The sequence below is a fragment of the Myiozetetes cayanensis genome, unplaced genomic scaffold, assembly GCF_022539395.1.
Source record: "Myiozetetes cayanensis isolate MyiCay16 unplaced genomic scaffold, myiCay2020 scf26, whole genome shotgun sequence".
NCBI lineage: Eukaryota > Metazoa > Chordata > Aves > Passeriformes > Tyrannidae > Myiozetetes > Myiozetetes cayanensis.
This window is the reverse complement of record NW_026087477.1, coordinates 2,459,588-2,486,979: the sequence shown is the minus strand read 5'-3', so window position 1 is coordinate 2,486,979 and position 27,392 is coordinate 2,459,588.

Here is a 27,392-nt window from a genome sequence, read left to right as displayed (position 1 = left end):
CATCTTTCTTGTTGGTTCCTTCAGCATTCCATGTATGATATGGAAGTGCCACATGCACTTGTTTTTTGGACACCTCCAGGGCTGGGGACTCCACCACCTCCCTGGGCAGCTGTGCCAGGGCTGGACAGCCCTTTCCAGGGGGAATATTCCCAACATCCATCCTGAACCCCCACTGGCACAGCTTGAGGCCGTTCCCTCTCCTCCTGTCTGTTGTTCCCTGGGAGCAGAGCCCGATTCCCCCTGGCTCCAAACTCCTTCCAGGGATAGATGGGATATTGGGAAAGAACCCTCTGGCCCTCAGACATTTGCTGACAGGGGAAATCCAGGTCGGAGCTGTCCGGGCTGGAGAGCTGAGGGAGCTCCCCGGGCACTGGGACATCCCCCTGCCTTGGTCCTGGCACCCTCCACGGGGTGATTTTTGGCCTCCCCCAGGGACTTTCTGGCTGAGCCAGAGGCTGGAATCTCGTGCCAGACCCTTTTGACGAGGCCTTTCCTCGAAATATTTCCCTCCCAGCTCCCGATAAAGCGGCGGCTCCTCCCGGGGAGGGGGAGGCAGAGCCGGGGAAATCTCTCGGTTTGCCCTCGGAATCCCCACGGCATTCCCTGGCAATCCTGGCCCTCCTCGTGGGCTTTCCTTTTTATTTATTTATTTATTTATTTTTGCTGGGATTATTTATGCCATTATTTATTTATTAGTGGGAATCACTAATGTGGGGGGAGCAGAGCACAGCTCCCCCTTCTCCTGCACCCCAAAAATCGCTCCCGTTTGGGGCTAAAAACGGGCAAAACCCTCCCAGGAACCAGGAGAAAACAACTGGTTTGGCTGAAACATCTGCAGGATGATGCTGGAGCTGCTGCTGGGACAGAAATATTTGTTTGTTTGTTTGTTTTTATTTCCCAAATGTTTGCCTTTTATTTTTTAAAATCCCCCTGTCCTGGGTGTTGTGTTGGGGGAAGTGAGGGGTGGTTTTGTTTTTTGGGGGGTTTTTGGTGTGTTTGTTTTTCTTTTTTTTTCCCTGAAAATTTAAATTATTTGCAGAGGAGGCTGTGGGAAGGTTAAAAAATAGGATGATGAGGAGGATGATGATAAGGAGGAGGCTGGGAATGAATTTCAAGTAATGAAATTATTATTTTTTTTGGTTGGAAAATCCTAATTCATCCCTGTTGATATTTTTGTCCCCAGCCCATGTTGGCTTTTTATTTAGATTTAAGTTCATTTTCCCCCTGGTTTGATTTGAGATTATTTTGGAGATTCTTTTTTCCAAAATGACATTACCTGGATTCAAAGTCATTTTTTCCCACTGGTTTTTGATTTGAGATTGTTTTGGAGATTCTTCTTTCTGAAACGAAATTCTTACATTTAAATTCATTTTCCCCCGGTTTGATTTTATTTTGGAGATTCTTCTTTCCAAAATGAAATTATTTACACTTAAATTCATTTCTCCCCAGATTTGATTTGAGATTATTTTGGAGTCTCTTCTTTCTAAAATGAAATCCTTATGTTTAAACACATTTTTCCCCTGGATTTGATTTGAGATTATTTTGGAGATTCTCCTTTCCAAAATGACATTACTTGGATTGAAATCAGCTTTTCCCACTGGTTTTTGATTTGAGAATAATTTGAAGATTCTTCTTTCCAAAATGAAATTATTTACATTTAAATTCACTTCCCCCCTGGATTTGATTTGAGATTATTTTGGAGATTCTTCTTCCAAAATGACATTACTTGGATTCAAATTCATTTTTTTCCCACTGGTTTTTGGTTTGAGAATAATTCTCAAAGATTCTGCTTTCCAAAATGAAATCACTTAGATTTAAATTTATTTTCTCCCTGGATTTGATTTGAGACTATTTTGGAGATTCTATTTTCTAAAATGAAATTCTTACATTTAAATTCATTTTCCCCCTGGTTTGAATTTATTTTGGAGATTCTTCTTTCCAAAATTAAATTATTTACATTTAAAGTCATTTTCTCCCTGGCTTTGATTTGAGGTTATTTTGGAGATTCTCCTTTCCCAAATGAAATCACTTAGATTTAAACTCATTTTCCCCCTGGTTTGATTGGAGATTATTTTGAAGATTCTTCTTTCCAAAATGAAATTTTTAAATTTAAGTTCATTTTCCCCCATGGTTTGATTTTATGCTGGAGATTCTCCTTTCCAAAATGACACTACTTAGATTCAAAATCATTTTTCCCACTGGCTTTTGCTTTGAGAATATTTTGGAGATTCTTCTTTCCTTTCACTTCCTTTCAAGTGGGGGGAAATGGTTTGATATCTCCATTCTTTTCAGGAATGGGGGAAATTCACCTTTTTTTCCACCTCTTTTTTTCCCCTACATGAGCAACAGGAGAAAAACTGGAAAAAAAAATCCAATTTCTGTGTTTTGCATGGTGAGGAAAGTCCTTTTCTTTCTCCCCCCCAAAATCCCCCCTGTGGATTTTTTCAGTAGCTCCTTTGCTTTAATTTCATGGAATTTTTCAGTGCACGCAGCCATCCCTTCCACACTGACATGAATCCCAACTTTTCCTAAGCCTTAGAGGATCTTTGACTTCAAGAAGAGGCAAAACCCCACCAATCCTGCCGGGATTAATGACAAATAATAGCAAACATTAATAACCAATAAAGAAATAATAATAATAATAATAATATAATATATTGGCATGTATAGCAATAAAATAATGATGATGATGATGATAATAATAATAATAATAATAATAATAATGACTTTTGCTCTCTCCAGGCTTCTCCTGCTGGTTTAGCAGAACCAGGTGGGGAGAGCAGGAGCAGAAACCCTGCAAACATCCCAGAGTGCAGATCCAGGGAGGAGCTGCAAGAAGGGCTGGATGCAATTCCTGCAGGACTTGGAGAAGAGGACTGAAGGAACACTCAGCGTGCCCAGGTCGTGCCCTCTTGTTGTGTGATGGATCCACCAGGACCAGCCCTGGGAATGGGATAAAAGGCCAGCTGGGCTTCTCCTCTCATCCCATATTTACACAGATATTTATTCCATGGCCAGATCCCTCTTTTTCTGTATTTAACCCCTGGCCAGATTTCTGTGTTGGGGGAGCTGCTTTCAGTGCAGGCAGGGGGAGGATCCTGCACCTCCAGGGCTTCCACAGGACAGAGAATCCCACACATCCTGTGCACCAGGATGGTCCAGGAGGGGCAGAAATGGCACTTTCTGACTGGCCAAGGCTGGAATGTTTTTGCATGGAAGACCCACCCTCCGGGATGTTTCTTGTTCTGCCTCCAACCAAAGCCCCTGGGGAAGGAAAGGCTTTTATTCCTTGGGGGACCAGGGAAAAGGGAAGGGCTGGGAACGCTCCTGAACCGCTGGAATCCGCACCCCAATCCATATGGAACCTCCTGGAAACAGGGGAGGGGAGGGACACCAAGCCCAGCCTTTGGAAGAGGAGGAAATCTGGCCCCAAATGGGTCCGAAAAGCTCTTTGTAATTCGAAGCCATGGTGGGAGCTCCGAGCCCATGAAGCAGAAACCACCAAAACCTGGCCCTGCAGTTGGGATTGGGAAGAGACACCAGGGTGGCTTTTTCCTCTCTTTTTAATGGGATTTGATGTGGTGCCAAAATATCAGTTTGGGTCTTTCTGTCTTTTAGGGTTTTTTTTTTAATGCTTTTATGGGGTTTTATTGTAGTGGCTCCATTTGCCAAACGTGCCCATGAATATGATTTTCTCCACAAGCATCCCCAGCTCAGGAGGAGAAACAGGGAGAGGCACAGGAATTGGCTCATGGATCTCATCCTGGAAATCTCTCTCTTTTTTGTTTTTAATCCTTGTATTTAAAAAAGAAAAAATAATGGAATTAACCCCAAGTCCAGCAGCAACCCCGGGGGTTTTGCTGGGAGCTGCTGCTGAGCCCTCCTGGAAGTTGGGAACGGCTCTTTGTGCATCCAGGAGGCTCCTCCCTCCTGCTGGAATGTTCTCATCCCTGATTTCTTGTTCTCACCCCGCTCCAAGCTGGGAGCTAGCTGGGTTTGGATGGTTCTGTATTCCAGGACTTCACCTGCTGTGCCTGCAAATCCCGGCCTTTTTTGGGAATGCACTGAGCTGGAGAGGCTGATTGATCTCCAGAGGCGAGGCTTTTTTGGAATGCAGGCTGACAGCACCTGCAGATCCACAAAGTCCTGCTGTGAACAAGAGCAGGAATGAGTTTTCCATGGATCAGGGGGTGTGTTCAAGGTGTCAGACTGTGCTGAGAGGATGAGAGTGTGGCTGCCCCGTCCCTGGGAGTGTCCAAGGCCAGGCTGGATGGGGATTGGAGCAACCTGGGATAGGGGAAGGTGTCCCTGCCCATGGAACTGGATCTTGAAGGTCCCTTCCAACCCAGACCATTCCAGGATTCTGCAGCCAGGCTGGGAGAGCTGGGGGGGTTCCCCTGGAGAAGAGAAGGCTCCAGGGAGACCTGAGAGCCCCTGGCAGGGCCTAAAGGGGCTCCAGGAGAGCTGGAGAGGGACTGGGGACAAGGCCTGGAGGGACAGCACACAGGGAATGGCTTCCCACTGCCAGAGGGCAGGGAGAGATGGGATGTGGGGAGGGGCTGGGATGGAACTCCCAGAGAAGCTGTGGCTGCCCCTGGATCCCTGGAAGTGTCCCAGGCCAGGCTGGATGGGCTGGGCTGGGCTGCTGAAGATGTCCCTGCTGGGGGCTGAAATCCGATGATCTCTCAGGTCCCTTCCAGCCCAACCCATTCCAGGATTCCATGAGGATGTTCCTCTCCCTGCTCAGCAGTGCCAGAGGAGCCCTGGGAATCTTCCATTGCTGTTCACACACAGACAATTCTGGAGTCCCTTCAGGGTGTTTTTGAAGCAAACCCACCAGTTTTCAGTGTTTTGGGATAACTTTGAACCCCTGGAGTCGTTCTGAGCACCAGGAACGCTCCGTGGCAGCAGCTCCACACTTGACACACTTCACACTCCCCAGCTGAGTGAAGATTTATCCAGAAATGAGGTGGTTTTTTTATAAAACTCGTGTCTGGGAGCTCAACACTGGGGAGGAAGGAGCTGCCAGGCAAAGCTGCAGAGCAGGAGTCACTTTTGCAGCGCTGGCAGCTGAACCTCAGCAGGCACCAGACGGAAATAACTCAGCCCCAGGTGATGGAAATGGAGCTGCAGCCCAGCTGATCCCGGCCCAGGGGATAAATCTGGGCTGTGCTCGCTCTGGGCTGGGTGTTGGTGCAGCTGATGCTCCAAACCAGGGAAGGGTTTTGGCAAGAAGGGTTTTTTTCCTCATCTTTTCTCCTGGGAAGAAGCCAAATTGTTCAGCAGGGGCTGAATGTGCCACCTCCAGAGGGGCTGGAGCAGAAGGAGAGGCAGAAAGAAGTAAAACAGGATTTGGGAGGTGTGGAAAGGGAAGGAAGAAGTGTGAGGGAAGAAGTTAAAAGAGAGAGAAGATGTGAAGTGAAAAAGGGGAGGGGTGGGAAAGGCAGAAAGGAGGTAAAGGAGAGCCAGAAAGAAAATATCGAATTAATTTTGGGAGGTGTGGGAAGGGAAGGGAAAGGAAAAGTGAGAGAGAAGAAACTGAAAAAGAGAGAAAAGAAGTGAAGAAAGAATGAAAAAGATATGAAAGTATAAGGAAAAGGAAAGAAAAGGCAGAAAGGAGGCAAAAGAGAGACAGGAAAAAAAACAAAACAAAACAAGATTTGGGAGGTGTGGGAAGAAAAAGTGAGAGGGGACAAATGAAAAGAGAGGGAAGATGTGAAGCAAGGAAGGGAAGGGAAGGAAAGGGAAAAAGGAGGTAAAGGAGACCTAAAAAAAAAAAAAATAACAAAACCAGAGCTAAACTTTGGGAGGTGTGGAAAGGGAAAGAAAAAGTGAAGGAGGGGGATTAAAAGAGAAAGAGGATATGAAGCAAGAAAAGGAGGATATGAAAGCAGAAAGAAAGGCAGAAAGAAGGCAAAGAAGACCCATGGGGGAAAAAAAGGGAAGGAAAAAGTATAAGGGAATGAATTAAAAAAGAAAGAAAAGATGTGAAGGAAGAAAAGGAGGATATGAAAGCAAAAAGGAAAGTAAAGGAAAGGTAGAAAGGAGGTAAAAGAGACCTAGAAAGAAAAAATAGAAGAAAATCTGGGAGATTTGGAAAGGGAAAGAAAAAGGGAGAGGGGAGAAATGAGAAGAGAGAGAAGATGTGAATCAAGGAAGGGAAGAGGTAGAAGGCAAGGGAGAGGAAAGGTAGAAAGGAGGTAAAGGAGACCTGGAAAAAAAAATCTGGGAGATGGGGAATGGGAAAGAAAAGGTGAGAGAGAAGGAACTGAAAAGGAAGAGAAGATGTGAAGCCAGAAAAGGAGGATGTGAAAGGAAAAGGGAAGGGAAAGGAAAGACAGAAAGGAGGTGAAGGAGACTCAGAAAGAAAAAATAGAAGAAAATGTGGGAGATGTGGAAAGGGAAGGAAAAAGTGAGAGGGAAGAAATGACAGGAGAGAGAGGAGATGTGAAGCCAGAAAGGGAGGAAGTGGAAGGGAAAGAAAAGGCAGAAAGGAGGAAAAGAAGACAGAGAAAAAGAAGATCTGGGAAGTGTGGAAAGAAGAAGAGAGATAAAAAGTAAAAGGGAGAATAAACTGGAAAAGGAAAAGTATGAAAGCAGAAGGAAAGGGAAGGCAGAAAGGAGGCAAAGGAGATCTAGAAAAATAAATTAAACAAAACCTGGGAGGTGTGGAAAGGGGAGGAAAAAGCGAGAGGGGAAAAATGACAAGAGAGAGAAGATGGGAAGCCAGAAAGGGACCCGTGGACAGCGCAAGGGGAGAGAAGGTGCTGGGGGAGACTCGGGGTGTCAAACCCGGGGATGGGAAGGAGGGGGTAAGAAATAAAACCAGGGAAGAAGGGAGGGAGCAATCCCAGGATCATTCGCGTTGGAAAAGACCTGCAGGATCCCCGAGCCCGCTTTGGGAGGAGCAGGGGGGGAGGGAGGGACCAGCTCTGGGTGTTTTCCTTCGCAGAGGCTCCTTCCTGAGCTCGGGGCATCCCCAGTTAGGCTCGGCTTAGCGCTTAGTCCCGGCTCAGCCTCGCCCTCCCTCCCTCCATCAATCCATCCATCCATCCATCGCTCCATCCCTCTCTCCATCCATCCATCCACGCGCGGGTTGTTTGGACAGCAAACAATCCCTGGATCCCTCCCCACGCCTGCAGGAACCCGGGAATTCCTCCCCCTTTGGCTGCCCCGGGGTGACCCCCCCGGACCGGCGGGGTTAAGCCCTTCTTTTAAATATTTAAATGTTCAGGAAGGATCCGCTCCAGGGAGGAGAGAAACATGGAAAAACCCACCCTGGACAGTTGTGTGAGGCCTCCCCTGAAACCCCAACCCCTCCCATCAGAACCTTCCAACCCCCTGGGACCCAAAAATGTTCCTCCTGGGCTCCTTTCCAGCTTTAAAAATATCCTATTTACAGGACACAAATGACCGAGGGGAGCCTTTGTTTGTCCTCCCCATCTGGTCCCTGCAGCTCCGAAATCCCAGGATGTGCTGAGCTGGAAGGGACCTCCAAGGAGTCCAAGGATCCAGCTGGAAAAAGGATGCCCAGGACACCAAAGGTGATGGGATTTGTGGCAAAGACAAGGGGAACTTCCTTTCACGTGGAGCTCGACCCCAGTGGCTACGGAGGGGTAAGAACCGGTTTCAAACAGGTAAAACCACGCTCTGCTCATCACAGCCCTCTGGAAAAGGACTTTTCCTTGAGCTTTGGTTTTTCCCAGCCTCTGGATGAAACCATTTCTTCAGGAGAGCTCTAAAATCTCATCTCCAAGGGAGGATAAATTCATTTTTTTTTTACCCCCCTCACCCTGTTCTTACCTTCTTGGGAAATTCGTAAGAAAATTTCAGAGCCAGAGTTTGAGGGGTGAAGTCTCTTTATTCCTTTGCCCTGCCATGGAAAAATCCCTTCCCAAATCCCACTTGTGAGAAGCTGCTGTGTCCTGAAACAGGGAATTTTTTTCTGGAAGTTCTGGGGGTACCAAAAGATACCAAAATAGGGCAGGGGGGAGTCACCCTCAGAAATCCTGTGGATGTGGCACTTGAGGACTCGAGTTAGTGGTGAATTTACTGGTTGGCCTTGGTGATCTTGGAGGTCTTTTCCAACCTTAAAAACTCTGGGATGTTATTTGGCTCCAAGAAATAAGATCTAGGAATTATTGACTCCTAAAGGACCGTGACAGTTCCCTGAGTACCCTTTTCTTCCTTCTTTAATGCTCCTCCCCCTGGGTTCAAGGGATTGTGGATTTAAGGCTGAATTTCATGCCTGGATTCTTACCAGCCCCAGACAATCCCAAACCTTGGAATTCTCCTCTCAGATCTTGGACCAGATGGATTGATGGGAATAAAACATTCCGAGGAACTCCCAACTCAACCCCCCCCCACCCCGAGGTTTAAGAGCAAGGTTGCTTCAAACCCAGAATTTTCCTTTAATCCTTTGGGGATTAAAACCAATTAAAGCAGAAATTAAAGTTTAGAAAGACATTCAATGTAATTGGTGGATTTTCCATCTTCTGCAAGGAATCATAGTGGTATTTGCCAGTGGCACGTGAGGCCCAGAGCACCAACAATCCTCCTGGGAATGAGGATAAACCTTCAGGAGAGTCTGGATGTGCCAGCAAGGCTTGGGAATGTCTTGGGAATTCGGGGCTGCTTCAGCCCAGGGAGGTTTGGAGTCTCCACCCAGGGAAGTATCCAAGAAGGACTGGATGATCTTGGAGGGGTTTTCCCACCTAAACGGTTTTGTAATTAATTAATTCCGATGTAAATGTGGATTGTTGGTAAATCTGCAACGGCTTTGGGCAGTTGGACACCGAAAACAAACGTGAAACTTGATTATTAAATAAAAAAACCTTCCAAAAAGCTGCTTTTTGCACCTTGAAGGGCCAGTGTGAAGGTTCCTTGGCCCACCAGGCAGAGCTTCCATCGTTCCCTGGGAAACCTGCAGGATTCCAGCTGATCCACTGGGGACTTCTGAGCCTGAGCAGAACTTCTAGACCCAGTTTATCCTTTAAGTTTCTCACCTCTTGCTCAGTGCCAGAGGCTGCTGAGGGTTTGTTCTTCCTGTGGAATCAGGGGTGTCTCTGTCACGGGAAGCCAAGTTGGAAACGTCCCCAACCTGGTGGTGTCCCGTGGGGAACGCTCTGGGAATCTCGGGGTTGTATCCTGGGGCTGGAAGTGATGGATCCACCCTGACTCTGATCCTGCACTGGGAACTGAACTCCAGATGAGTTCTCCACGGGCATGGAACAGTGTGGGACTTGCAGCTCCTCTCAGTGGTGAGCACAGGGTGTGATTTCCACCACGAGGTGTCCGAGTCTATCTTTGGAGCTTCCCATCCCAGTGCTCGCAGGAAGGATCCACCCAGCCCTCCTGCCTCCTCATCCCGCTTTTTGACAGCTCCAGGGAACTGTTGCAGATCCCATCTCTGGCTCTTAAATGAGGTGGGAGAAGCTGGACTTGCAGTGATTTCCTTGGGAACACGCAGGGTTTGTGGGGAAGCAGCTTTCCCAGGATCCAGGACTGCCCCTGACTTCCAAACCTTCTGAAAACTTTGCATTCCCCTTTTTAAGCTTTGGGGACAGGGAGGGAATAGGAAAGAGAGAGAAAAACGGGATAAATTTTGCCAGGAACTGCGTGTTATCCCCAAAATCCTCAGGACTTCTCGCTCCCAACAAGAGCTCTTGGGGGCTGGAGATGGTTTGTTGTTGTGGTGACCTGAGGGTCTCTCCCAACCCTTCCATGAACTTCCCTGTGCTCCAGAGGGGAAAATCCAGCCCTCAGGGAGGGGATTTACCCTCCCAACCTGAGTCAGGAGGACGTGAAGGACCCATCCAGGACGTCCCATAAACAAAAGAGCCGAGGGCCAGAACGTCCTGGGGAGGAGCAGGCACGAAATGCTGGGGGGACTGGTTTTATTCTGGGGTTTAAATTCCTGAGCAGCACCATCCTCATGGAATAACCCACTGCCTGGAACACAGCTGGCCCTGCCTCTCCCAGGACTCACGTTCCTGCTGCTGTCACTCCCTGCCCTCTGTGGGATCTGAGCTGCAAACCAGGGCTTTGAAATAAAAACCCCACTGTCCACCCATCTATTTTAAACACCAGGTTCTATTTTTCCTCCCAATTTGTAAACCACTGGAGCACTTCTGCAGTGATTCATCCCTTTCTCTTCTAAACAAAGAGCTGGTGGCTGGGAATTCCTGGGGAGTGAGTCAATGGCTTTCCAAGTTGGGATGGGAGCAGGGATTGAAGGAGGTCACTGGATGCACTGCTGGGATGTAACGGGGTGGTTGTCTTTTAGGGTGGTTAAATATGGTTGGACTGTGTGATCATAAATCAGAGGCACTCATTAAAAGGAGTTAAAACACTCATTAACAAGGAAAAGAGGGAAGAGCCTTTCCTAACAAAGTTTTCCTTCCCCCCATTCCAGCTGTACCTTGGCCAGGATGTTTGGAGGTAGTGACCAAACCCGATGATATTTTAATGATTAACCCTTTAGGTTTGCTTTGTGTTGAGTCCTTGCTGGAGAATTTGGATCATCCAAACAGGAAGGGCCCGTGGGGGGTCAGGAAAAGGAGAAATTGTGTCCCAGGAAGGGGCTACAGGACATGGATTTGTCTGCCTTGGCAAGAGGAGAGCTGAGAAATTGGGATGGTTTTCCAGTCCCAGACAGGGATGAGGAAACAGCGAAAGGGAGGAGCTGGGAACTGCCTGTGGATAAATTTAGGATGGACATGAAGTTGTGACCATGGACAAGGCTGTTTGTCCTCCCTCTCCTGAGGGTCACAACTGTCCTGGGGGGGCACCTGAGCACAACCCAAGTCCTGGCTCCTTCTGCCTCCCTGCAGTTTTCATTCCTGCTGTGCCAGAGGAACAGGAGGAGCAGCTGAGGGCACTTGGTGTGTTCAGCTGGAGCAGAGGAGACTGAGGGGAGACCTCAGTGGGGTCCTCAACATCCTTCTGAGGAGCTGCTCCAATCTTCACTCTGGGGGGACCAGGGACAGCCCCCAGGGAATGGCTGGAGCTGTGCCAGGGCAGGCTCAGGGTGGATCTCAGCAGAAGGTTCTTCCCCCAGAGGGTGGTTGGCACTGCCCAGGCTCCCCAGGGCAGTGGGCACAGCCCCAAGGCTGCCAGAGCTCCAGGAGGGTTGGGATGATCCTCTGGGGCACAGGGGGGGACTCTTGGGGCTGAGGGTTGGACTGGGTGGTTTTTGGGGGGTCCCTTCCAGCTCAGCACACTCTGGGGTTCTGGAAAAGCTCTTTGGCTGCTCTGCAGCCTCATGGCCAGAAAAACCCCATCCCTGCAGGAGGAACATCCTGAGACCCAACAGAAAGAGGTTCCACCGGGAATGGGGTGGGCAATGACCCCCATCCTGCCCAGTCCCAACGCTGAGCCCCAAAGGGATCGCTCTGGACGTGGCTCTCGTGTCCCTTCTCCTGTTGGGAAATGCTCCTTTAGAGGGCAAAGTGGATGTTCTGGGGTAACTTCTGACTCAACTCTCTTAGAGCAGTTGATGGTTTTTTTCCCCAGAAATGTGGAATCTGTAGGATTTTTCTTTCCCTGAAGCAGCAATGCTGTCAGAGTTTCCCTTGAAGGGCAGGACAGTGCTGGGAACAGCTGATTTTCCTCGTTATTTCCAGCTTTGCTGAGCAGGTGAAATCCCTGTCCCTCTTGAAAACTCTTTTTTTATAAATATGGGTCGAAATACAAATATAGATGTTGTATAATATAGAATTATAAAATACCAGAGTGGTTTGGGTTGGGAGGGACCTGAAAACCCATCCAGTGCCACCCTCTACCATGGGCAGGGACACCTCCCACTATCCCAGGATGCTCCAACCTGGCCTTGGACACTTCCAGGGATCCAGGGGCAGCCACAGCTTCTCTGGGAAGTTCATTCCAGGGCCTTCCCACCCTCCCAGCCAGGAATTCCTTCCCAATATCCCACCCAAATCTCCCTTTTCCACTATGAAGCCATTCCCTGTGTGCTGTCCCTCCATGCCTTGTCCCCAGTCCCTCTCCAGCTCTCCTGGAGCCCCTTTAGGCCCTGCCAGGGGCTCTCAGGTCTCCCTGGAGCCTTCTCTTCTCCAGGGGAACCCCCCCAGCTCTCCCAGCCTGGCTCCAGAGCAGAGGGGCTCCAGCCCTGGGATGGACATTGATGGAATCCAAAAGAAGTCACCAAAAAGAGGGACACTGGGGAGCTGGGAATGACTTGTTGTTGTTGCCACAGCTGGAGGAAAAGGGTTTGTTTTTCACCCTTTCACCAAATTTCTCTTTATAACCAATTCAGGGGTAAATAACAAGGAAGGAGAAGAGCTGTTTGTGCTGAGGGGGTAAGAATGGATGGGAATAACTCTGGGTGAGCCCAGATGGGCTGGGAGGGAGCAGGAGCACATTCCAGCCCCCTGGAGAATCCACCTGCCATGCAAATCACCTCCCCAGCACAAAAGGAACACTCCCCTTAATCCAATCAGAGCCTTTCCAATAATTAAGGCACTTTAATTAAGTCACCAGTTCAGAGAAAAAAAACATTCCAGGTGTTCCTTCCGACTGAAAACGAGAGGAGATTTCCTCTGAAACAACTCAAACCCCAACATAATTCTCTCCTTTCTCTCTCCACCTCCTGCTTTCCCATCTACAAATATTTTCCTTGGAGTCCCCATTTTTCTGCAGGAATCCTCTTCTTTTCTCTGCCTGCTCCCCAGAGTGGAAGAAGGTCAATTAAAGCTGGAAATACAAAGGATAAAACCCCCCCCCAGGGGGTTTTCAGGGCAGTTCTGACACCCCAGGCAGAGGCAGAGGGACGAAGGTTGGTGATGCTGCGAATTTACCTCAATAAAGGGATTTTGTGCTGCCTCCCCCATTCCCATCATCCCCCAAGCAGCTCCTGCAGAGATTCCAGGTGGGAAGAGCCCCTGGGGGCTGGTGCCAGGTTTAAATGCGCTCCTGGGCTCACCTTTCCCGAGTGCAAGGAGATGATCCCGCCTGGAATTTGAGCTCAGGGGGGCGTGGTGGGGTCGGGAACGTGCGTGGAAGGCTCTGACCGTGACTTAGTGGTTGTTGCTTTGAGATAAACATTGGGGAAAGCTCGTTCCTACAAACATCTGCACTGTTACTTAGGAAATTCCTTTGGACTGAGTAGGACAGGGCTGCTCAATCTGACAAACACTGTCGTGCTCAGTGACCTCTTTTTGCCCCCAGCAAAGGAATCAGAGCCCAAAAAGGAGCTCCCAGCACAGCCCAGCTCTTAAGCCAGGCCCAGGCAAGACTAAGCTGGGCTTTGTCTCCGAATCTGTGGCTCAGAGAGGGGGAAACTGAGGCAGGAGGCAGCTGGAACAGCAGACACAGCCAAGGATCCCCTTGGATCCTCCCCAGTGTGGGTTCCCATCCGTGGCCAGGAATGGTTGGAGGAGACATCTCCGAGAGGTTTCTCCGTTGGTCAGAAATCCAAACTTTTCCATAGCTACCATTTGGCTCCTCCAGTGCTGGAGCTGAGCTGGAAAAGCTGCTTAAAAACAATTACAGCAAATCCCTCTATAAAGAAACTCCCTCCTCCCCTCCAGCTGCCCCTGAGTGGGAGAAGCTTCTCGGGAGGTTGTTGCCCACGTGAGTTTTCCTTTGTTTGGGTTGTTCTGCTGCTGGTTTCCTTTGAATCCTGCAATATTCCTGGTAGGAACGTGTGTCATTTCCTTCGCTGCTGCTCTGACCTGACCCAGGGACATCTTGCCCCTCGTTGTGCAAAGGGTGCTGAGCTGCTTTGGGCTGTGATGGAAAGAGCCCTGTAAATAATCTCTTGCTTCAGGGCGATCCAGAAGGTTCCAGGCAAACCTGGAACGTGGCACCTTCTGAATTCCATGAATTCTTGGACAGGAATGATGAGAAATGGGGAATGATCCTGTGCTGTGAAGTGCCCCAATAGGATTAATGATTTGAGATCAGGAGCTCTTACAAAATCGTTTCATGCTTGAGTGGCTGCATCAGGGAATGAACCAGCAGTTTCCAGGAATAACTTCCAGAAAGGTCTTCCAGGGCTGGTCTGAGGTGAGCTGAGGATGGAGAAGCAGGAAGGGAGGGTTTGATCTGGGGGTTTCAGCCCATGGAAACCTGGGCTTGGGGATTTGTTTCCAAGGTGCCTCCGAAGCAGCTTTTGGTCTGAGAGGAACGAGTTGGTCTGTTCTGTTCAGAGATATCCACGGGAAAAACCTCCTGCTGGGAGCCACAACTCCCCTGGAACACCTTTGGGGATCCAAAAAGATGGGAAAACCCTGGAACAGGCCGTCAGATCCAGAAGCCCAGAGTTTTCCTCACACATAAACTAACCTGGAACTCACTGAGATGCTTCCTGTGCTCAAGACCTTCACAGAGGAGACCAGGAATCCTGGAAAAGGGGGAAAAGGGAGACCCCTAAATTCAGCCCCAGGTTCGTGGTGTGGAGCTGAGAAGTTCTGGTTGCCCTCAGCAGAGGGCAGCAATGGCCCAGCCACGGAATTCCAACTGGATTTGGGAAAAGCAGCCCCACACAACCTGCCTCAAAAATTACCAAACGAAAGCCCCAAACCCCCCTCGGCTCCACCAGGAAAAGCTCCAAGGGCAAAGTTTGGCTTTATTCTTGCACTGGTTAATTCTTTTCCCATTCCAAAGAGTGGGAGGAGAGCAAGGAGGGGGATCCAAGGAAAAGGGATGTGGCACCTGGAGCCACAGCCGTGGGCTGGGACAGGGATCCTTGTTGCCTCCCTGGAGGGCTTGGAATTCAGGCAGCCCAGGCAGGGATTGACAAGCTTGGATGGGGTCAGGGCTAAAGCAGCTCCTGTGGCTTTGGAAAAGCTGGATTATATTTAGGCTGCCCATCCCAAGTCTCCTGGAAAAGCTGGGCTCTCGAGGAATGAGGAAGACTCAGGGATCCAGCCCAAGCTGGATATTCCTACAGACATTCCAGGTGTCTTTCCTGGGAAGGTGGGGTGCTGTTGGAATCCAAGCAGGGTTTGGGAGTGGATTCCTTTCCCCAAGGAGAGTTGGGATGGCAGGGACCGGTCCAAGTGCCCCAGGATAAACATCTGCACAGAGGGAAAGGTGGGAAACCAAAGTGGGAATGAAACTGTTCCTGTTCCCGTGGGGGGAAAGCCAGGGATAACACTGTGGATGGATTCCTTTAATTTAGAGGTATTTTTCCATGAGGATTCTTCTCTGGAACATTGGATAGACTCTGCTCATCTCTTTTTACCCTGTTTTTGGGATTGGAAACAGCACTTGGGACACCCTGGACTCAGGATGTGCCTGGCTCTGCGCTGCTCCTGGAGAGATTCCAGCCTGGGAAAATGGGATCCAAGTGGGTGGAAGCTCCTCTTGGATTCAGGAGCTGCTGAAGAAGATGATGTTCCCTTCTCCCAAGCAGCTTGGGAACAGCTGGGAAGCAGAGCCCACCCTGCTCCCACCACCTTCCTGGAAGGAGGAACAGCCCAGGGGCACTTCCAGCAGCTCCTGGGCCATGCCTGGAACTGGGGGGTGAGTGCCAGGGAAGTTGAAGGATGTGCAAGCAGGGAAGGAGTTAAAAGTGCTGAAGTTTGGCTGAAGAAAAGGTGGGATGGGCCTGGGAAAGAGGGAGCTCACAAGGTACCACCTCAGAGACACTGTGGGCTTTGTCAGACCCTTTTTGGGAGCCTCCTGCCCCAAAACTCAGCCCTAAAGGGGGTCAAAGGAAAAGGATCAGGGGAAAAATCCCAGAGGGGAACCTTGTAATCCCCTCTCTGCCTGCAGGGGTGGAACTGCAGGACAGTTCAGTGTCCTGGCAGCCGACAAGGAGCTCTTCCCAAAACTTCTCCCCAGCTGGGAGCTGGAGCCAAACACAGGGAAATCTGGAGTGGTGCCAGGGATGGGACTCCCTGCTGGAAGAGGTGGGATCATCACCTGCCCACCTGTCCTGCTGTCCTGGTAGGATAACTCCTCGGCAGGGTTTGGAGCTGGGACTCCCTATGGAGGTTCCTGAGGTTTCTCTGGCTCTTGGATCATTAATCCTGGATGGTTTTCCAGAGAGGCAACAACAACCTGGCCATGGAGACCTGACTGTGCAGCTCTGTGGGTGATGGGCAAAGGCACAGAACCACAGAATCATAAAATCATGGAATGGTTTGGGTTGGAGCAGGGATCATCCAGTGCCACCCCTGCCACGGGCAGGGACACCTTCCACTATGCCAGGGTGCTCCAGCCTGGCCTTGGACACTCCCAGGGATCCAGGGGCAGCCACAGCTTCTCTGGATAACCTGTGCCAGGGCCTCACCACCCTCCTAGCCAGGAATTCCTTCCCAATATCCCACCTAACCCTGCCCTCTGGCAGTGGGAAGCCATTCCCTATGAGAAAAGGCTGAGAGAATTGGGATTGTTCAGCCTGGAAAAGAGAAGGATTCAGGGCCTTCCCATATCTGAAGGGAACCTAAAAGGAAGATGGAGACAAACCTGGGATAAGAGATGGAGGGGCAGGACACAGGGAATGGCTTCCCACTGCCAGAGAGCAGGGATAGATGGGACATTGGGAAGGAATTCCTGGCTGGGAGGGTGGGGAAGGGCTGGGATGGAATTCCCAGAGAAGCTGTGGCTGCCCCTGGATCCCTGGAAGTGTCCAAGGCCAGGCTGGAGCACCCTGGGCTGGTGGAAGGTGTCCCTGCCCATGGCAGGGGGTGGCACTTGATGACCTTTAAGGTCTCTTCCAACCCAAACCATTCCAGGATTCCATGATAAAAGTTTGCAGAGGATCCCAGACCAGGATCAGCGGTTGAAGCACTGGAGAGTTTCTGGGCCTTTCAGAGGAATCTGCACCAACAGGAACCTCAGGAAGTTCCTCCCAGGGAAGTGTGAATCCCTGTCCCTGGGGAGCAGCAGCCCCAGGCACTGGGACATGCTGGTTGCTGTGCTGGGAAGGGCCTGGGGGTCCCAGAGAGCAGAGACCTGACTGGGATCCTCTGCAACAGAGAGGGCTGGTGGTGTCAGGATAAACCCAACATCACTGGGAAGGACTTTCCAGACCAGACACCATCCCTGCAGGCCATTGGAACCTCAAAATTCTGTGCAAATACATTTTTTACCTCATAATGTTCACAAGGATCAGAAATATATGGATGAAGTGGACATGGGAAGGGTTTTGTGAGGATTCTGAGGACAGAAAAGAGTCTGGAGCAGGTTTTTCTCCTATTATTGTGTTCTTGACTCCAAGACACGGCGTTTTCCTCGCAGACACTTCATCAGCCTGCAGGTTTGTGCCCAGACAGATTTATGGAGCTCTCCTTCCCCGTTTGCTTCCAGCCAACAATTCCTGCAGCCAGGGCATCCATCTCCCCTCCGTGGGTGTCATTCCCCCCCCATCCAACCCCTGAGTCAGCCATGCCCTGGCAATATTTCCATGCCATTCCAGCTCCCCCTCGCTCCGTGCATCGGTCACAGATCCAGGAGTTCCAGGCGTTTGTTTGGCCCCACGGGTCCAGTTCCACGGAGAAAGCACCAGGAACTGCTGGAAAGCGAGGGGGAAAAGCAGGAAATCTCACCATGCAGGGACCTGGCATCCCAACCGTTCCCTGCAGACGGACTCACGGAGGTTTTGTGACCTCTGAGAAGGTTGCGAGACAATCCCACTCAGCCGGGCCTACCGAGGAGGGGAATTGGAGGGGCTCTGACGTCGCTTTTTCCCCGGCCGTGTTTCACGGAGTTGTCAACACCTTCCCGAGCCCTTTCAGGACCAGCACACACTTTCCAGGTTTGATTTCCTCTCTGCCTCTTTTGTGGCTTTCTGAGTTCAGGCTGTGCAGGGGGAAAGGAAACCAAACCAAACCCGAGCGGGTCGAAGCTCCAGAGGGAGCTCGTGCGGGGTCTGTTGGCTCCCGTTCCCTCTGCTGATCCATCCCCACCCACCAGGAGGGGACAATCATTCATTTCAGGAAGCCCAACCATTCATTTCAGGAGGCACAAATCCCTCCCCAGCTGCCTCCCTCTCCCAGAGTAATATCCCTGGGTCGGGGGGCTCGTGTTCTCCGGGAGGGTTGGAACTGGGGCCGCTGTTGCTCCTCAGCAAAGCCTCAAAGCAAATAAGAGCCTTCTATTCCTAACCCTCATTATGGGATGGAATTTTCCCACACTGAGCAGGGAAAATAGCTCAAGTTGGGTTCAGCTTGTGGAGCGTCACAGGAGGCCGTGCAGCCCAACAGGTTGGGCACTGGGAAAAGCCGGGAAAACCAGTTTGTTCCTGGTTACCCAGTGATGACCACCTTGACTGGATAAATCCCATCTCCTGGACCTCTTGGGCCTGAAGGAACATCCAAACTGAATGGCACCTTGTCCCAGGAATGTTCCTCTTGGAATTCAACACAAGGAGGAGCTGGAAGCGAGGTTCCTGTGAAGGTTCTCCTGGAAAGGTGTGACTCCCCTTCCCTTTCCTCCTCCTGGAAGTGCACAGCCATGGGATGGACCTCACGAGTTTCCTGGATTTAGTGGGAATAAGTGCTGACTTTCAGAGATTTAGGGATGGATGGATAGGATGGATGGATGGATGGATGGATGGATGGACAGAAGGAAAGAAAGGCACATTCCAAGGTAAGAAGGATAAAGAGGGAGATGTTTCTGCAGGAGCCTCTTTAAAACCCTGGGAAGGCTTCCCTGGGTGCAGAACGGGAAGTGAGGAACGTTTCAGTCCACAGAAACCACACAGGGATTTGAGCTGCTCCAGGTGCCTTTGCCATCCCTCCCACCAGCCCTCCAGGCATAACAGGGAACTGGAGGGTTTATGGATGTGCATGGATGTGCCTGGCCATAAATAATAGGGAATAAATCCAGCCCAGAGCTTGGCAGAGCAGGTTGGGAATGTTGCTGGTCTCTGGCCAGAGGAATGAACCATTGGGTTTTGCCTGCTGGGATATTAATTCCCTCCTGCCCCTCTGGATCAGGAGCATTCCTGGCTGGCTGGAGGTTTGGAAACAGCCAGAGCTCCTCTAGAAATGGTGCCACCTGGGGAACTTCCTGACATGGGAGAGACCCAGATCCATTCCCAAGAGGGGAGCTTGAATTTTTGCCAGTGGATCCCAGGAGTTCTGAACTGAGGAGCGTTGGTTTTGTTCTGGCAAATTGTTTGTTTAATTTCATCTCTCCATCCTACAATCATCAGCACCCCAGGCTCTGTGAGTCAGTGCTGGGTGTGGATCTGCCCATTTTCTCCCAAGGGAATTTTGGGGAGAGGGAAGGAGGTGCCAAACGTTGTGTTGATGCCTCTGTTCAAAGGCTGGAGAAAAGAGGAAGGTAAATCCACAGGAACTGGGACAGAGGGAGCTCAGGTGAACCAAAACTGGGGAGAACACGGTCAGGAGAGAGAGATTGAACTCTGATCCCATTCTCCTGATCCCTTCAGTGGGTCGTGGAGCTCTGGGGGGCTTTGTCTTCCAAATAAACCTGGAGAGTTGGGACAGGTGTTTGGACAACAACCTTATCCACCTTGGTCCTGGTTGCCTGGAAAGGGGGACAATGTCTGGCTCTCTTTTCCAGTCTTCTCTAAGGCTTTTTGAAGCTCTCGTGGCCAAAAGGAAAACTCTGAATTCCTTTCAAAACAAAGAAATGAGCTCAAATCCCTTCCTGTTCAATTTTTAGGGTCTGATCCTTCTGCAGAACCCTTTTCTGGAGGAAAAGGAGGAAAAACACGTGCAGAAAAATGCCACTTTGCTCCTGTTTCAACCCTAAAAATCAGAATCAAGTTGGAAAAGCCCTCCAAGAGCATCGGGTCCAACCATTCCCCAGCACTGCCAAGGCCACCACTGGATCGTGTCCCCAAGTGCCACGTCCACACCTCCTAAAAATCCCTGCCTGTGCAGAATGCCAGGAGTGCAAAGAGCCTGAGAGGAGAGTGGGACTGTGAGGACAATTCCCTGGAATCCTGAACCTTGGGGTTCCCCTCAGCACAAACCCCACATCCCACAGCTTCCAGACTGGGATGTTCCCACCTGGGGACCCTTGTGGGGCTGGAAGAGGGGAAACTGGGAGCTGCTGGTGGCTGAGGAGCCAGGCCAGAATTCCCTCCAGAATTCCTCCAGAATGCCAGGGCTCCTCCATCCTCTCATCCTTGGCTTCCCAGACCTGCTGACTGCACGAGGTCTTGGCGTTTGGAACTCCGGAACCTTCCAGAGGTGTTCCAAAAACTGGAGCCCCTGCAGGCTTTCCCATCTTTGGGACGATTCCCAGACATTCCAGCATCTCTGGGGAGACCTGATCTCCTCCTCTGCTGCCCTCTTAATGCCACAAGGAATTTTGTTCCCTAAATCTGAGGATGCTCGTTGGGACCCTGCTGGTATCAAAGCTGCTTCCCAAGGCACGAAAATCCAAATCCGCCCTTGGATTGGGAAAAATCTCCTTCATTCACAAGGTTGGGAATCACCCACACGGAGCAGGGAGGTTGTTCTGCTCAAACTTAAGCATCTGCCCCACACCTTGGCTGGGTTTAAGCCCCAGTCCCGAGGAACAGTTTATTCCAGGAATTCCACTCTCTCAATTACCCGTTAACAAAGTCTATTCAGATGCAAATATAAATAAATGGTAAGATTTGTATAAATGAACTTACATATATATATATATGTATTATATATATCCCCAAATATTCATTATTTAAAAGCATTTCCTAATGTATATTCAGATTAATTCCTGGTATTTGGATCCCTGCCAATATTAATACTGGGCTGCCTTCAAGTTTAATACCAGAATTATATTTGAAAATGTGGGTTCACCCATCGGATGGGTTTTTAATGGGGAGATTTCTTTAGGATTGCTTTAAAAAATGACCTTTTGACCACAGAGAAAAAAAGGGGACAATCATTTTTCCCTTTCCATTTCTAGGCAAGGCTTTATAATGTTTCAAAGAGAAACAGAAAAGAACCCCCCTCAAAAAAAAGAGAACCCTTGAAGTGTTCCAGTGCATCCATTTTTAACTTGTTTTCAGCAAGAATTTTTAATTTGGACGTGTTGAAACACCACATTCCTCATTCCAGAGGCTATTTTCTAGCAGCACTTTTCTGGTGTGTGACAGAGCTGTTGGTTTTATGAGAAACCTGAAACATTTCCCTGGAAATTTTTACTGGAGAGGAAAAAAGAAAACCCAAAGTTCGGTTTTCAAGGCCTTTCGCTCACAGGAACAAATGGGATGTTTCATTTGCTCTCTCTGTGCTTCACTCTGGATATTCCATGGAAAGGGAGCAGGGGGATTAACAAAGCAATTCCAGGGAATCACAGAGTACCAGAATGTGCTCAGCTGGAAGGGACCCCCCAAAAACCATCCAGTCCAACCCTCAGCCCCAAGAGTCCCACCCTGTGCCCCAGAGGATCATCCCAACCCTCCTGCAGCTCTGGCAGCCTTGGGGCTGTGCCCACTGCCCTGGGCAGCCTGGGCAGTGCCAACCACCCTCTGGGGGAAGAACCTTCTGCTGAGATCCACCCTGAGCCTGCCCTGGCACAGCTCCAGCCATTCCCTGGGGGCTGTCCCTGGTCCCCCCAGAGCAGAGCTCAGTCCTGCCCCTCCTCTGCCCCTGCCCAGGCAGTTGGAACTGCAGGGAGGTCTCCCCTCAGTCTCCTCTGCTCCAGCTGAACACACCAAGTGCCCTCAGAGTCCTCACAGGGCTGCAAATCAAGGCCCTTCCCCACCTTCACTGCCCTCCTCTGAACGCTCTCTAATTCAAACAATTCTTCATCAGCTCCTCCTTGGGGGAGTCCATGGCAATGTTTCCCGAGCTGGGGATGAGCCTGGTCCGGCTGTGGGGATGGGAAACACCGGGAGAGGCTGGAATGCTGATGGGTAATGGGTCAGGCAATTGGGGGCACAGCTGGGGTTGGACGAGATGAGGGGATGTAGGAAGGGTACAAAGCTCTCACAGGACACCCTGGAGCAGCCTGGGCTGGTGGAAGGTGTCCCTGCCCATGGCAGGGCGTGGAATGGGCCGAGCTTTCAGGTCCCTTCCAAGCCAAAGCATTCCATGATTCCCTGCCTTTCCCAGTTTAACTCCGGCCTCCAGCGCCCACAGGAGACAGAGTGGCAGGGTGGAACCGTCCCAGCCACCCCCAAATCCACACTCAGCTCCCTGGAGCACAGAGCAGGAATGCTGGAGGTGCTGGAGCAGGAAGGGGGGCAAAGGCAGCAGCTCTGGGGTGTTTCAGGAGCGGGATGGGATGATCCCACCTTTCCCACTCTCTGCCGAGCTGTTGCTGTGGATTGCGCTGCCAGGGCTCCTCAAGATCGAGGGCCTGGGATCCAGCCAAGTCACACCATCCTCCCAAGGGCCTCTGTTTATTTACTTTTTAAATTTTATTTAGCCCTGGCCCATTTATTTATTTACCAAGCCATTAATAGACCATTAAATGCTCCATCCCTTGTCCCTGTAGGTTAAGTCCAGATGGGATGACCTTATCCCAGAACAGATGATGCTGCATCTTCTCCACATCTTTATTTATCCTGCATTTTGGAAAGACATCAAACCTTAATGCAATCAGCCTATGGAGAAGGTGGCAAATCCCCCGGGGAAGCAGTTTTAAAGGATTAATTATTCTCTCCGTGAAAAAAAAAATAATTAAAAAAAAAAAATCTTCAAAACCTCTTTGGGTTCTGAAAGAATGGGATTTTTTTTTTTTAAGTGCAAATTAAAACTTGTTGACTCACAACCCATTTCTAGGGAATGATTCCTCTCTGTTGTTATTGGCACCTTAAACATCTTAGGTGGACACATTCTAAAAATATGCTTTTGATCAGAATAGTGATGATATAAAATAAATCTTTCTTACAGAGCTCTTACAGAGCTGGTGGGGACCCATCTTTTAAATGTCACTGAAAGCCCTAAAAGACTCTTAGTTTTTATCAAAATATTTAGTTTATGTCAAAACCTTGAGTGTTTCAGAGATTTTGGTGGAAAAAATAAAAAAGTCAAGGCAAAAGATGAACAAACCTTTCCATTTTTGGCAACAGGAAAATGTTAAAGGGGAAGAAAACGAAAAGTTTCAGTAACGGTAAAAAGAAAAACCTCCTCTTTTTACATCTGCAATTTTTCAATGGGAAATGAAAAGTCTGTCGAAGTTTAATGTGTTGGGGGGAATTTTCACTGGGGTGGAAATTTGTGTTTTGTCAAGACAAAGGTCTGAAAACAGCTTGGAACCAACTGCTCTGAGTCACTGCATCATCCCTGGGCAGGGACACCTTCCACCAGCCCAGGGTGCTCCAACCTGGCCTTGGACACTTCCAGGGATCCAGGGGCAGCCACAGCTTCTCTGGAAACTCATTCCAGCCCCTCCCCACCCTCCCAGGCAGGAATTCCTTCCCAATATCCCATCTATCCCTGCTCTGTGGAAGTTTAAAGCCACTGCTCCATGTCCTATCACTGCATTCCTAATGGGACGTGAATTTATTGCCAAATTTAAATCTCCACTCCTGAAAATTAACCCTTGGATTTTGGGAAAGGAGTCAATCAATAGTGAGCCATGGACAAGTATTTTAAAGGAAATAGAGGCAACAAAGGCTGGAGCTGCTCTGAGCTGTGTCCAGGGCTGGGGACTCCAAACCTCCCTGGGCAGCCCCTGCCAAGGCCTGATAACCTTCTCCAGGAGGAAATTCCTCCTCATGTCCAACCTGAGCCTCCCCTGGCACAGCTGGAGGCTCATCTCTTGTCCTGTCTCCTGTCACTTATTCCCAGCTCCTCCCAGCTCCCCCTCCTGTCAGGGAGTTGCAGAGCCAGAAGGTCCCCCCTGAGCCTCCTTTTCTCCAGGCTGAGCCCCCCCAGCTCCCTCAGCCCCTCCTGCTGCTCCAGCCCCTTCCCAGCTCCATTCCCTTCCCTGCACACGCTCCAGCCCCTCCATGTCCTTCCTGAATCGGAGGGGCCCAAAATTAAACTCAAATTTGAGGTGTCCCTCCCCAGCACCAGCACAGAGGGACAATCCCTGCCCTGCTCCTGCTGCCCACACTATTTCTGATCCAGGCCAAGATGCCCTTGGACTTCTTGACCCACTCTTGGCTCACACTGAATGGAAAACATCGGGAAGAACCTTGGGAAAAGTGACCAGACTTCACCTCTCCCTGCTGATCTCTTTGGGAATAAAAAAAAACCCCAAAAAACAAAACAGCAAAGGGTGGAAAATCAGGCAGTGGAACCTTTCTGGTTTAATTTCTGCCGTCTGGAAGATTTCCAGGGAGCAGAACGTGATCCCCAGCATGGTAAAAACAGAAGGTGAGAGAAGGGAAAAAAAGAAAAAGGAGCGAGAAGGGGTGGAATTAAAAAGACATGGTCCAGAAAATAATCAAATAAAAGAAATATCAGGCAGCCTGGCAGGATTCCAGCGCAGTGGGTTTGCAGGATAGAGGAATAATTAACTGGAAGAAAGGAGTTTGGCAGAGGAGGAAATCCCAGCAAGTGGAGTGCTGGGAGGGTGAGGAGGATTGATGTGCTAAAACACCAGGAAAATCCATTGTCAGGGGGCACTGGGAGGGATTTTCCCGAGCCTGAAGTAGCTGAGAGGGCACCAAAAGGTGATGCCAGAGAACTGGAGGTCAGGGAGGAAAAAAAGGTGGGAAGAAGTGTAAAGGAGCAGGAATCAAAGGAAAACACTGTGAGGAAGCCAAGGATTTGAGGGAAAAGATAAGGGCAGCCTAAATCTGAATTGTTGGATAAGCAGCATAAAAATGGGGTTTCCCCAATGTTCCTGGAGAAAAGGAGGGACACAGGTGAATGTGGCACGTGCCTTTTACAACATTCCATCAGCAAGGAAAAGAAGGAAACACAAACAAGAAGGGAAAAAAGAAAACAAGGACATTATGTTTGAATAGCTGGGAACTGACCTCTTGGTAGAGGAGAGGCGGAGAAATACGGGGAAAGGAATGGGAAAGTAAAAATGGGAAGTAGGGAAACAGTGGGAAATTGGATAAGAAACCAACTGGCCAATGGCAGGGGATGGAAAGCTGGGAATGGGATGGTTACAGTGAGGGAATTTTATTCCCAATCCTGCAGAAAAGGGTTGGGAGCAGAAGATCTGGGAGAAATAAGAGCTGTGCCAGACCTTCCAAGAACCAAAAGAAGGGGAATCCTGGGAGTTCCCACTGTGGAGATGTGACTCCAGTACAGTGATTGGATAAATACAAAGGGAAAGGGCTTGGGACTGAGCTGGAAAACTGAGGTGCAGCATCAGTAAATTCTTCCTGGAAATAAGGAATATTACCCTTTGGAATAACCATCTCATCAAAGAGAATGAGAGCCCCTGAGGTGGGAATATGGTGAAGCTGTGGCTGCCCCTGGATCCCTGGAAGTGTCCAAGGCCAGGTTGGACAGGGCTTGGAGCAACCTGGGCTAGTGGAAGGTGTCCCTGCCCATGGCAGGGGGTGGCACTGGATGGGATTTAAAGTCCCTTCCAACCCATTCCAGGGTTCTGCAGCCCCTCTGCTCTGGAGCCAGGCTGGGAGAGCTGGGGGGGTTCCCCTGGAGAAGAGAAGGCTCCAGGGAGACCTGAGAGCCCCTGGCAGGGCCTAAAGGGGCTCCAGGAGAGCTGGAGAGGGACTGGGGACAAGGCATGGAGGGACAGCACACAGGGAATGGCTTCCCACTGGAAAAGTGAAAATTTAGATGGTATATTGGGAAGGAATTGCTGGCTGTGAGGGTGGGGAGGCCCTGACACAGAGAGGGAGAGGAAGGCTGGCTTTGATGCTGGTAGGAGAGGGAAGCAAAGCTGATCCTTCAGGATCAGCACTCGGGCTGGAAACTATTCCCACACAGTGCCCGGGGTTCAGGTCTCACATCCCAGACCCCGGGAATCAAACATTCCCACCCCCGGGCTCCAGAAGGTGAAATACGGGACAGGTAGGACACGCTGAGATCCAGAGCGGCACCAGAGGTGCTCCAGCCGTGGGGGAATCATCAGGTCAGGGCGCCGGGGGGGTGAATTCCATGGAAGAGCCGCTCGCAGTCCGTGCGGGGGGCAGAGCCCCAGTGCTGGCCGCGCTCTTGGCCGGGGCCGCGCATTCCCCTCTCGGCGGCCGCACCGCTCGCAGCTCTCGCCCATTCCTCAAGTTCCTGCTCCCCGCTAACCAGCGTCACTCCTGCCTTCTCCCGGCAGGATCCCTCTCATCCCGCTCCCCGCAGAGCCCCGGCCTGGGGCGGCCGCGCTGTTGATTTAAGCATTGTTTGGAGTTTACTCCTCCCGCCCCGGCGCTGTTTTTGTCGCTGCCCCCTCCGCACGCCCGGCCGGCGAACCCCAGGCCGGGGCTCCGCAGAGCCCCCTCGGCACCCCAGGCTCCCAGAACCTCATCCCAGAGCCGCGGGGAGCAGCTCTTGTTTGCAGAGCAAACAGCCCCGGCAGGCCGATCCCAAAGCCCCCCGCTCCGCGTCCAGAGCCTTTCTTGGAGAGCGCTTTTTGCGTACGAAGCTCTTCGAGACGCCAAAGGAATTCGGTTGCTCAGCTCGGGAGGAAATGCTTTGGGCAGAGGTGTCCACAGGTCTCCGGTGGCCCTGAATAGTTCCAGCGATAGCGGTGTGCGTCAGCACATTCCTCCTCTCCCGGGAAAGGCTTCGCTCTCCCGGCAATGGGAGATGTTGGAGTTGTGTTTGATGCGAGGTGTTTTCTTCTGCCCAGCACATCGGGACAGCAGCAATGCCCTTCCTGCAGAGGTCAGTGGGAAAAGGGGCCAGGGCAATCCCCACCATCGTCTTTGTCCCCCAGGGAAACGAGGCACCGATGGAAAAGCAGGTTGGACACCTTGGAGAGTTAAAGCTTACATTTGAATTGCCCAGACAAGCTGTTGATGCCCCACCCCTGGAATTGCCAAAGTCCAGGGGCTTGGAGCAACCTGGGATAGTCAATGAGTCCCTGCCCATGGAAGGGGGTCTGGAAATAAGTGGCCTTTAAGGCCCCTTCCAACCCAAACCATTTTGTGATTCCATGATAAATTCAAGCCTCTCAAAGGTCATCACTGTGGTGATGATCCAGCCTGTCCAGGGTTTTATGCCCTGTCTGTCCACAGGAATTTTCTGGACACAGGGCAACAGGACTGTGGTCCTGGCTTGTTTTTTCCTTTATGGAGCACATCCCACTCATGGGGACACCCATCCCAAAGAGCCCTCCTTGGAACCATAATTTTAGTGACCTTGGCCAACCCTCACAGGGTGCCTTGTAGGGAAGGGAGTCCCTCCACATCCTCTGTCTGGATCTGTTCTCCAAGGTCATGGATAAGGAGGGATGTGCTGGAAGCACACACAGACATTCACAGGTGCATGGACACACCCAGTGCTCATCCCACAGGAGGAGGGAGCAGAGGGATTTCCAGCAAGAGGGCCGTGAGATGGAAGGAAGGGAAGGAAACATTTGGATGCGCTCTCTGGAAAATATTCGTAAGTGAGCATCGTGTGGAGCTGTGGAATGGTCTCCCTGTG